This window comes from Phocoena sinus, chromosome 1, assembly GCF_008692025.1.
Source record: "Phocoena sinus isolate mPhoSin1 chromosome 1, mPhoSin1.pri, whole genome shotgun sequence".
NCBI lineage: Eukaryota > Metazoa > Chordata > Mammalia > Artiodactyla > Phocoenidae > Phocoena > Phocoena sinus.
Window position 1 is genome coordinate 144361871 of NC_045763.1, and position 11593 is coordinate 144373463.

The 11593-nt window shown below is 38.9% G+C and overlaps 1 pseudogene; it reads left to right on the plus strand.

Moving 5' to 3' along the window:
• LOC116739688 overlaps positions 1–10077 on the plus strand; it is a 46839-nt pseudogene extending 36762 nt beyond the window's left edge.
• Positions 10078–11593: the final 1516 nt, after the last annotated feature.

Sequence of the window (11593 nt, forward strand, 5' to 3'; positions counted from 1 at the left end):
GCTATTGCCCATAAGAATCATCTAGAACGGGAGGTGGAAAACTATAGCCCACAGGCTAAATCCAGCATGCTGCCTGTGTTTGTAATAATAAAGTTCTACTGGAACACAGCCATGCCCTTGTATTCTCAAATTGTCTATAGCTGCTTCCAGGCTGCAATGGCAGGGGTGAAGAGTTGCAACTATATGACCCACAAGACTGAAAATTTTACTATTTGGTTCTTTGCAGAAAATGTTTGCTGACTTTTGACCTAAAAGTTTCGTTTTTGTTTCATTTTTTTAAATAAAACAGATGCCCAAGTCCTACCTTAGATAGATTAGTAATTGGAAGGGTAAAACCTGGTCATTTGTGTATACAAGAAGCTCCACATGTGATTCTGAGTACAGGCTCTTAATTTTTATTTTTCAAGAAGTTATCCATAAATCGTGCCAAGCAAATTCTCATAGCACAAGGAATGTCCCTCTAAGGCAAGCACCATATTTTACTTACCTTTGTAACCATAATGCCTAACACTGCTCTAAACATAATTAGATGCAAATAATGCTTTTGTCAAGTGAATGAGTGACTGGGCAAGGTGAGGAACCTTAGATTGCAGATGTAACTAGACCCTCTAAAAATCACAGTACATGGCAAGTACTTTCTCAGGCCCTGGACATTTGCCCTTTTACTTTCCAGTGAGATTTCTTTCTTCCAACTTCAACCTTACCTAGAAAAACACAAATGCTACTGATTCTCTGTGGATCTGAAATTTTAAAAAAATTTCCAAGAGTGTCAAACGAGGTATGCCTTGGTCTGAATTAGGATGGTCATCTTCTCACTGCTTGGGACATGCAGGGAAAAAAAATTAATCTCATCATGAGAAATGGTGCAGATGGTATATTTGGCATCACCAGCCTGCGTCGATCAGAGATGCATTTATTTACACGACTTTGTTTGCATTGTGACTATTTACCTGGGCCCTTGCTCACATTTAACCTTTCGAAGGGCCAGCAGAGAGTGAGCCATTTTGCCCTTGGGATTGGATGGAGCAAGCTCTCATAGGGATGATGTTTGTATTTCTTCCTACCTGCAAAACCCTCATTTCTTACAACCCCAGAAAACATTTGGTTATGTTATCTCTTGGGTCCAGGAGGAGTGTGGACTGTGCCAAGTTTAAGAGCCATTGCCAAATACCATGGTTTGCATTATGTAGACAGCACGCCAGTGTAACTGGCACTACTAGTTGTAGATTTGAGCTCTCGCCTCAGAGGCAAAAGATCCCTTAGTCATTTCCAACTGGGATCATGCCCTTTGCTTTGGTTATGAGATATCTTTGTGTGTGTGCACAAACCATGGCCTGCAGGCACAACTGATGGACCACTGTGACTGACTTCTTCTAGGCTGGGCCAGTGAGCTCCCAAAGTGGCACCAAAGTGGTCTCAGACCCCATGGGTGACTTGGAGACGCTGAGAAGCAGCATGGTGCCTTAGAAAGGCCCTTGGGGAGCCTGGTTCTGGGTCTGTAAAATGGACAAGTCACTTACTTTCTCTGAGCTTTGGTTTCCTCATCTTTTGACAGGCATAATCAGAGCTGTTGTTATGACAACTGAGCTAATCCATATAAAGCATTTGGTGCAGTAACTGGCACCGAGGAAGCTCTTAATAAAAGTTTTTATTATTAATATTATTATTATCATTATTATTCATATATATATCTTACTTAAGACACATGGTGGTGGTGAAGATGAAATAACTGATATTGAAGTGCTCTGTGAATCTTCAGAACTCAGCATATGTGAGGAATGCTTGTTTCAGTGGGAAGGAAGGGTAATTGCATACAGAGGCTCTGTCAAAACATGTTTCAACATGATTCTCTGACCAAGAGTCCCCAATATTTTTGAAACAAGAAGCTACCGAGTCATACAGAGAAAGACAAATACTGTATGACATCACTTATACGTGGAATCTAAAAAACACAACAAACTAGTGAATAAAACAAAAAAAGAAGCTACCTCACAGATAGAGAGAACAAACTAGTGATTACCAGAGGGGAGGGAAGTGGGGAGGGACTATAGGGGTAGGGGCAAAAAAGGGTTGTTATGGGATTATATGAAATCGATGGGAAACTTTTGAAAATTGTGAAGAATTATAGAATTTAAAGAATCTTTCATTCAAAAAAATTATAAAAACACAAGGTAATAATAAATAAAGTAACTGGTTTGTAATCATAAAAATAATTAAAAAGTGGAGAATTTAATTTTAAATCAAAAAGAAGAAGTAGAAGCATTTTTCCAAACCCTTGAGAGACCAATGGCCTATTGGTAAGCAGTCGTTCTGATGAGCTGATTCCAGTGAGGAGGTAGCAGGTGTGCTGGTGGGACTGTTTCTGAGCAGAATCAAGGTTGGGCCTGGATGCTGCCTGGACTGCACTTCTTGCTGTGTATTGAGGCAGTCAGTGAGGGAATGCAAGAGGATTTCTACCAGAGAAGGCAGCAAGCATGTGAGCCATCTACCTGGGGGAGTGATGGGACAGAGAAGCAATTTCCTGGTGTGTTTGAAAATGTGTTACCTCAGTTGGCCTGCGAGCCTAATGGTTTCATTCAACAGGCATTTATTGCTTTCCCACTTCCCTAGACCAGTGCACAAGGGGTACACTTTGAGCAGGCTGGGTGAAGTGATCTTCCCCCTGGCCATAAGTTGAAAAGATGGAAGGAATCAAGGCTGTCCTTGAAAATGATGGGAAGGTGTGGATATATTCAAGTCCAGTATTCTTTATAAGTACATCTCAGTGTTGCTTCATGAGGAAGATTATTGCACAGTGGTCTCTAAGGTTTTCATAAGGAATCAAATGTAATCGGAAGGAATCACAGATGCTCAAGATGACAGCTACTAGTCATGACAATGGCATCTCAAACTCTGGTGTCACATGCCTCACAGTTGGGATGCACAATGGGTGCCCTGCAAGGCCTTGTTCATAGGGCTCTGAAACATCTACCTGGTCAATCAATTCAGTAAGAAAGGTCATTCAACAATAATTAGATTTTTCCCACACCTCACCTGCCTAGCAAAGTTCTAGGCACATAATAGGTATTCAATAAAACCTTAAGACTAATTTAATGATAATATATAATATTTGTTAAACACTTGAGAGATGTCAGGTCCTTTTATAACTGCTTTATATGTGTTGATTAATATTATCCTCACAATAGTTTAATGAGATAGCAGTATTATCACCATTTTCAGAGGTGAAGAACTAATAGCCTTTTGTTCAGGATCATAGAGTTAGAAGTGGTGGAGCTGAATTCCACCCAGGCTGAAAGATTCACAGCCCATTAAACCACATGCAGGCACTAGACTCAGTTTAAAAGTAATGTGTGGCTTCCTTTGCTGTGCAAAAGCTTTTAAGTTTCATTAGGTCCCATTTGTTTATTTTTGTTTTTATTTCCATTTCTCTAGGAGGTGGGTCAAAAAGGATCTTGCTGTGATTTATGTCATAGAGTGTTCTGCCTCTGTTTTCCTCTAAGAGTTTGATAGTGTCTGGCCTTACATTTAGGTCTTTGATCCATTTTGAGTTTATTTTTGTGTATGATGTTAGGGAGTGTTCTAATTTCATTCTTTTACATGTTGCTGTCCATTTTTACCAGCACCACTTATTGAAGAGGCTATCTTTTCTCCATTGTATATTCTTGCCTCTGTTGTCAAAGATAAGGTGATCATATGTGCATGGGTTTATCTCTGGGCTTTCTATCCTGTTCCATTGATCTATCTTTCTGTTTTTGTGCCAGTACCATACTGTCTTGATTACTGTAGCTTTGTAGTATAGTCTGAAGTCCGGGAGCCTGATTCCTACAGCTCTGTTTTTCTTTCTCAAGATTGCTTTGGCTATTCAGGGTCTTTTGTGTTTCCATACAAATTATAAAATTTTTTGCTCTAGTTTTGTGGAAAATGCAATTAGTAATTTGATAGGGATTGCATTGAATCTGTAGATTGCTTTGGGTACTATAGTCATTTTCACAATGTTGCTTCTTCCAATCCAAACAAGATGAAAAGACAACCCTCAGAATGAGAGAAAATAATCCTGAAAAGGATTAGTTTCCAAAATTTACAAGCAGCTCATGCAGCTCAATATCACAAAAACAAACAACCCAATCCAAAAATGGGCAGAAGACCTAAATAGACACTTCTCCAAAGTAGACATACAGATGGCCAACGAACACATGAAAAGATGCTCAACATCACTAATCATTAGAGAAATGCAAATCAAAACCACAGTGAGGTATCACCTCACACCAGTCAGAATGGCCATCATGAAAAACTCTACAAACAATAAATCCTGGAGATGGTGTGGAAAAAAGGGAACCCTCCTGCACTGTTGGAGGGAATGTAAATTGATACAGCCACTATGGAGAACAGTATGGAGGTTCCTTTAAAAACTAAAAATAGAATTACCATATGACCCAGAAATCCCACTACTAGACATATACCCTGAGAAAACCATAACTCAAAAATATACATGTACCACAATGTTCATTGTAGCGCTATTTAAAATAGCCAGGACATGGACGCAACCTAAATGTCCATCAACAGACAAATGGATAAAGAAGATGTGGCATATATATACAATGGAATATTACTCAGCCATAAAAGGCAATGAAATTGTTATTTGTAATGAGGTGGATGGACCTAGAGTCTGTCCTACAGGGTGAAGTAAGTCAGAAAGAGAAAAACAAATACCGGATGCCAATTCACATATATGGAATCTAAAAAAACGGTACTGATGGACCTAGTGACAGGGCAGGAATAAAGACGCAGATGTAGAAAACGGACTTGAGGTCATGGGGGGGAAGGGGAAGCTGGGACGAAGTGAGAGAATAGGACTGACATATATACACTACTAAATGTAAAATGGATGGCTAGTGGGAAGCTGCTGCATAGCACAGGGAGATCAGCTTGATGGTTTGTGACGACCTAGAAGGGGTGGGATAGGGAGGGTAGGAGGGAGGCTCCAGAGGGAGGGGATATGGGGATATATGTATATATATAGCTGGTTCATTTTGTTGTACAGCAGAAACTAACACATCATTGTAAAGCAATTATACTCCAATAAAGATATAAAAAAATAAAAGTAATGAGTGGTTTTGAAAAGAAAGAAAACATTGAATTCGGGGAATGTCCACTTAAGGTGCTTCTTTAACTGACTGCCTCTTAATTCTTGGCTCAACAACACTTGGCATCAACTATTTTTGTATATGTGTGATTTTAGTAAAAATTATGCAAAGCAAGTAGATTATATCATGTAGAGCAAGAACTTGGTGATTGGTCTGAGGCCATGGAAGGAAGGAAAGGAGGAAAGGAGGAAGGAAAGGAGGGAGGAAAGAAGGAAATAAGAAAGGAAGGAAAGAGAGAGAGGGAAGGAGGGCAAGAAAGAGGGAGAGAAGAGAAGGGGGAGGAAAGGAAGAAAGAAGGAAAGATATGAGACTAATTTGATGGTGGAGATAGAAACTGTTGAGTGTGTATGTGTGTGTTTGTGTAGAAGCAGTAAGAAGAAGAATGAAAGCATCTTTTCATTATATGTTCTCATATTTCTTCATGCTTTCTGCTCCTTCATAGTGTGCACTTTTCAGAGAAAGGTCTAGTAGTGACCCAACACATTCTAACTACCATATCCTGATCATATGTTTATATCCCCCAATGCGGGGGAGAAGGTCCACAGAATTACAGTGAAAGGGGACTGATGACAGTGTTGGTTCTGTGAGCAGCCCCATTCAAGACACCAAAGGAAAAGCCCCAGCAGGCAGTGCCCTTTAGCCTGGAAGAAGGAGTGAAAGACAGCCAGACTCTCTCATCATCCAATCACATCTCAGGGGTTCAGATTTTCTCAGCTCCCTGGAGGCTTCTGCCCTTGCAGACAGGAGGATTATAGAAGATGGGGAGTTTGCAGGCATTCAGTGGCACTGCCTGTAACCACAGCAGGCACCGCCACTCTGCAGTGTCAGGTGCCAAGGTTGTAGAGTTAGACTCGACATAGCAAAAGAATTCTCCTAAAGTGCTTTGAAACACAAGAGAAATTGTTTTCAACCTACTGAGTGGCAGAAGGAGTAGTGGTGGATGATATAACTTGCTAATTCTTTTCCATAGTGAATTTATGCCACTGGGTAATTGACTTAAAGAAATGGACATCTGTTGTGGGGTTTTGTCCATTTTAACTTTATAATGTTTTGGGGGGATGCTACAGACAGAATCGTGTCCCCCCAAAGTCATATGTTGAAGGCGTAATCCCCAGTGTGCCTATAATTAGAATAAGGAAGTAATTAAGGTTAAGTCAGGTCATAAAGGTGGATGGAGCCCTGATCCATCCAAGAGGATTAGTGTCCTAATAAGAAGCTATACCAGAGAGCTCATTCTCTTTCTCTCTTCTCCATGTGAGAACACAGCACGAAGGCAGCCATCTACAAGCCAGGAGAGAGCTCTCAGCAGGAACCGGAACCTTGATTTTCGACTACCCTGTCTCCAAAACTCTGAGAAAATAAACTCCTGTTGTTTAAGTCACACAGTCTGTGGTATTTTGTTACAGCAGCCCCAGTAGACAAAGACAGGGATGGGGGTGTGGGGGCATGAGATGCTTTAAGTATCTGCAAGCTCGATTTCCTGTAATGTGCTCAGATAAGACTGTAAAGCCAGAGGCTGTTTGTAAAATTTTGGCTTTCCGTATGGTGCTGATGAGTTAACCCCAAATGATCCATCTGAGTCCCAGGGTTTGTATTTGTGGGGAGGGGGGCACAGCATTTATCTTGAAAAGTCTGTAAACTTTTTTAAAGATGAAAAATGTTATATGGAAAGTAGCACTATAAAAGCAGAGCGTGAAAAAACTACAAGAGGGAGAACTCAAGAACAAAAAAATAATGCTTATATTGGCCTACAGGGAGTAGAACACTTAGACCAACTTTAGTACTGAATATTTCCTTTTTAAAAAAAATCATGTCTCCTAAAACCAACTCCAGATGGAGTCATATAAACCCAAACACTAGAATCAGGGGAATTTTCCAGTGAGGAAGAACATTTTGGTAATATTAGTAATTTAGTTTTCTTGTAAGGAAATTAATTCAGTGATTTGTTCAGAATTGTTACAAAAATGTACAGTCTCAGAGATTAGTGAGGAATCCAGTTCCTGCTGGAGACAGCAATTCTCTGGTCTCCTAGAGGAGATAAATTATAATATTTTATTTGTGTCACAGTGGGGGAAAGGAAGGGGAAGTTCTCTGGCTTCTGTCCCTTTGTCCTGGAAGACTTACAGACTTACATGGAACATATCTCCAGCTTTCTTGCCTTATTGTTTTCTTTTTTCCTTGTTCATATTTGCTTGAATTTTTTTACCATTTTTATTGTGATATAACTGACATATAATGTGTAAGTTTAAGGTGTACATTTGTGATGATTTGATTTGATATATGTGTATATTTCAAAATGATTATACCAATCAGGTTGGTTAACACATCCATCACCTCACACAGTTACCTTGTGGGTGTGTGTGTGTGTGTGTGTATGTGTGTGTGTGTGTGTGTGTGTGTGTGTGTGACACTTTAAAGATTGACTCTTAGAAACTTTCAGGTATACAATACAGTACTGTTTTGTCATCCTGCTGTACATTAGATCCTCAGAAATCATTCATTTCAAAACTGGAAATTTGTATCCTTTGACCACCTTCATCCATCCCATCCCACCTCCCTCAATCCCTGCCAACCACCAATCTCTGTTTTTATGAGTTTGGTTTTTTTTAAGACTCTACGTATAAGTGAGCTCATATAGTATTTATCTTTTTCTGACTTATTTCACTGAGCATAATACCATCAATTTTCCTCCATGTTGTTGCAAATGGCATGATTTCCTTCTTTTTTATGGCTGAATAATATTCCATTATATATATCTGTATCTATCTATCTGTCTATCTATATTACATTTTTTCCTCCATTCATCCATTGACAGACACTTATGTTGCTTCCATGCCTTGGCTATTGTGAATAACACTGCTTTGAACATGGAGTATAGATATCTCTTTGAGATAGTGATTTCATTTCCTTTGGACATGTACCCGAAAGTGGAATTTCTGGATCATATGATAGTTCTATTTTTAATTTTTTGAGGAAACTTTGTACTCTCCCATACTGCACCAGTTTACACTCCCACCAATAGTGCACAGGGGATCCCTTTCATCCACATCCTCGCCAATACTTGTTATCTCTTGTCTTTTTGATGATAGCCATTCTAACAGGTGTGAGGTGATATCTCACTGTGGATTTGATTTGCATTTCCCTGATGATTAATGATGTTGAGCACCTTTCCATGTACCTGTTGGCCATTTGTATATCTTCTTTGGGAAAATGCCTATTCAGGTCCTTTGACTATATTTAATTGGGTTATTTGGGGTTTTAGTTTTGGTTTGGGGTTTATTTTGCTAACCAGTTGCATGAACTTCTACTATATTTTGCATATTAACCCCTTATCAGATATATGGTTTGCAAATATTTCTCCCATTCTGTAGGTTGCCTTTTCATATTAGTAATTATTTCTTTTGCTGTGCAGAGGCTTTTTAGTTTGATATAGTCCCACTTGTTTATTTTTGCTTTTGTTGCTTGTGCTTTAGGTGTCAAACCCAAGAAAATTATCATCAAGACCAATGTCAAAGTGCTTAGCTCCATGTTTTCTTCTAGGACTTCTGTAGTTTCAGATATTACATTTAAGTCTTAATCCATTTCAAGTTAATTTGTGTGAGTAGTGTAAGGTAGGGGTGTAGTTTCATTATTGAAGAGACTATCTTACCCTCTGAGTATTCTTAGCTCCCTTGACAAATACTGGTTGACATAAATGCATGAGCTTATTTTTGGGTTCTCACTTCTGTCCCACTGGTCTGTGTGTCTGCTTTTAATGCCAGTACCATACTGTTTTATTTACTATAGGCTTGTAATATAGTTTGAAACCTGTAAGTGTGCATCCTGCTTTTGTTCTTCTTTCTCAAGATTGCTTTGGTTATTCAGGGCCTCTAATGTGGTTCCACACAGATTTCAGGATTTCTTTTTCTATCTCTGTTTTTAAAATGTCATTAAAATCTTGGTAGGGATCGCATTAAATCTGTAGATTGCTTTCAGTAGTATGGACGTTTTAACAATATTAATTCTTCCATTCCATGAACATAGAATATCTTTTTATTTGTTTGTGTCCTCAATATCTTACATCAATGTTTTATACTTTTCAGTATACAGATCTTTCACCTCTTTGGTTAAGTTTATTCCTAAGTATTTTTATTCTTTTTGATGCTATTAAATGGGATTGTTTTCTTTATTTCTTTTTCAGATAGTTTGTTGTTAGTATATAGAAATGCAACCAATTTTTGCATATTGATTAAGAAAAGAAATGAGAGTCGCTGACAGGCAAATATGGACATTCAAAGAGAAGCAGAAAAACTAAAACTATCTCTGAAAGATGCTGCTAAGAAGGGCCAGAAGGATATCTGTGTAGTTCTGGCCAAAGAGGAGATCAGGTCAAGGAAGGTTGTGGGCAAGCTTTATGCATCCAAAGCTCACATGAATTCTGTGCTCACAGGGATGAAGAACCAGCTTGTGGTCTTGTGAGAGGCTGGTTCCCGTAGAAGAGCACAGAAGTGATGAAGGCTATTCAGAGTCTTGTGAAGATTATATAAATCCAGTTGAAATAAATAGATTATAGAATGCAGATAAAATAAATAGATTAATAAATGCAGGCATTGTCCAAAGAGATGAAGAAGGATGGGAACATGGAGAGATGTTAGAGAACACTTTTAAAAGCATAGATGATCAAGAAGAAATGGAAAAAGCAGCAGAAATGGAAATTGACAAAATTCTGTTTGAAATTACAGCAGGGGCCTTGGACAAAGCACCTAGTAAAGTGACCAATGCTGTTATGGAACCTGAATCTCCAGGAGTGACGGCCACCTCAGAAGATGAAAGGGAGGAAGAGGCCCTAGAGGCCATGCATCCCAGCTGGCCATGCTTTGTGGCTAGGGGCCACCCTGCTGGGCCTCAGGCTTTTCTCATGGCCCACATGCTGCGTGTACATACACTCCTCTGATGCAGCTACTATTTTATTATCTCTTGCACTACACCTCTGTGATGAGGCATTGCATTCTGGAGAATATTCTCTCCGAATATCTCTTCACTCTCTGCAGAAGTTTTGTGATCTCAGCCAGACTGTTCTTATGAGAAGTGGTGTAATAAATGCATCATTTTTAGGAGTATAAACAGAAGTATCTTTTTAGGGGGGAAGCAAAGAAATCTGTCTTCTCACAAAACACTTTTGAGAATAGAGTTGATTGCCTGAATGTTGAGGACTCTATATTTTTTTTGTATGTAAAACACTATATAAATAGATTTTAATAAATTTCTGTTTTAACACTTAGAAAAAAATTTAAAGTTTTCTATGTATAAGATCATGTCATCTGCAAACAGAGAAAATTTTACTTCCTCCTTTCTGATTTGGATGCTTTTTATTTCTTTTTCTTGCCTGACTAGTCTGGGTAGGACTTCCAGTACTATACTGGATAGAAGTACTAAGGGAGGGTGCCTATGTCTTGTTCCTGACCTTAGAGAAAACCCTTTCAACCTTTCACCATTGAGTATGATGTTAGCTGTGGGCTTGTCATATATGGCCTTTATTATGTTGAGGTATGCTCCTTCTATACTCAAATTGAGAGTTTTTATTATGAAAGGATGTTGAATTTTGTCAAATGCTTTTTCCACATCTATTGAGATGATCATATGATTTTTATCTTTCATTCTATTAATGTGATGTATTGCATTTAATAATTTGCAAATATTGAGCCATTCCTTGAATTCCACTTGATCATGGAATATGATCTTTTTTTTTTTTTTTTTTGGTGGTACGCGGGCCTCTCACTGTTGTGGCCTCTCCCGTTGCGGAACACAGGCTCCGGACGCGCAGGCTCAGCGGCCATGGCTCACGGGCCCAGCTGCTCCGCGGCATGTGGGATCTTCCCGGACCGGGGCACGAACCCGCGTCCCCTGCATCGGCAGGCGGACTCTCAACCACTGCGCCACCAGGGAAGCCCGGAATATGATCTTTTTATTGTGCTGTTCAATTCGGTTTGCTAGTATTTTGTTGAGAATTTTTACATCTACATTTGTCAGGGATATTGGCCTGTAGTTTTTTTCATATAGTGTCCTTATCTGACTTTGATATTAGGGTAATACTAACATTGTATCATGAGTTTGGAAGTGTTCCCTCCTTTTCATTTTTTGGAGGAGAGTTTGAAAAAATGCATTAATTCTTTAAATTAATTCAAAATTCATTAATTCTTCAAATGTTTGGTAGGATTCACTAGTGAAATGATCTGGTCCTGGACTTTTCTTTGTTGGGAGGTTCTTTATTCAATCTCCTCACTCATTATTGGTCTGTTCAAATTTTCTGTTTCTTTATCATTTGGTCTCAGTAAGTTGTGAGTGTCTGGCAATTTACCTATTTCTTCCAGGTTGTCTAATTTGTTGGTGTATAATTGTTCTTTGTAGTCTCTTATGATCCTTCATATTTCTGTGATATCAGTTGTGATGTCTTCTCTTCTGTTTATAAT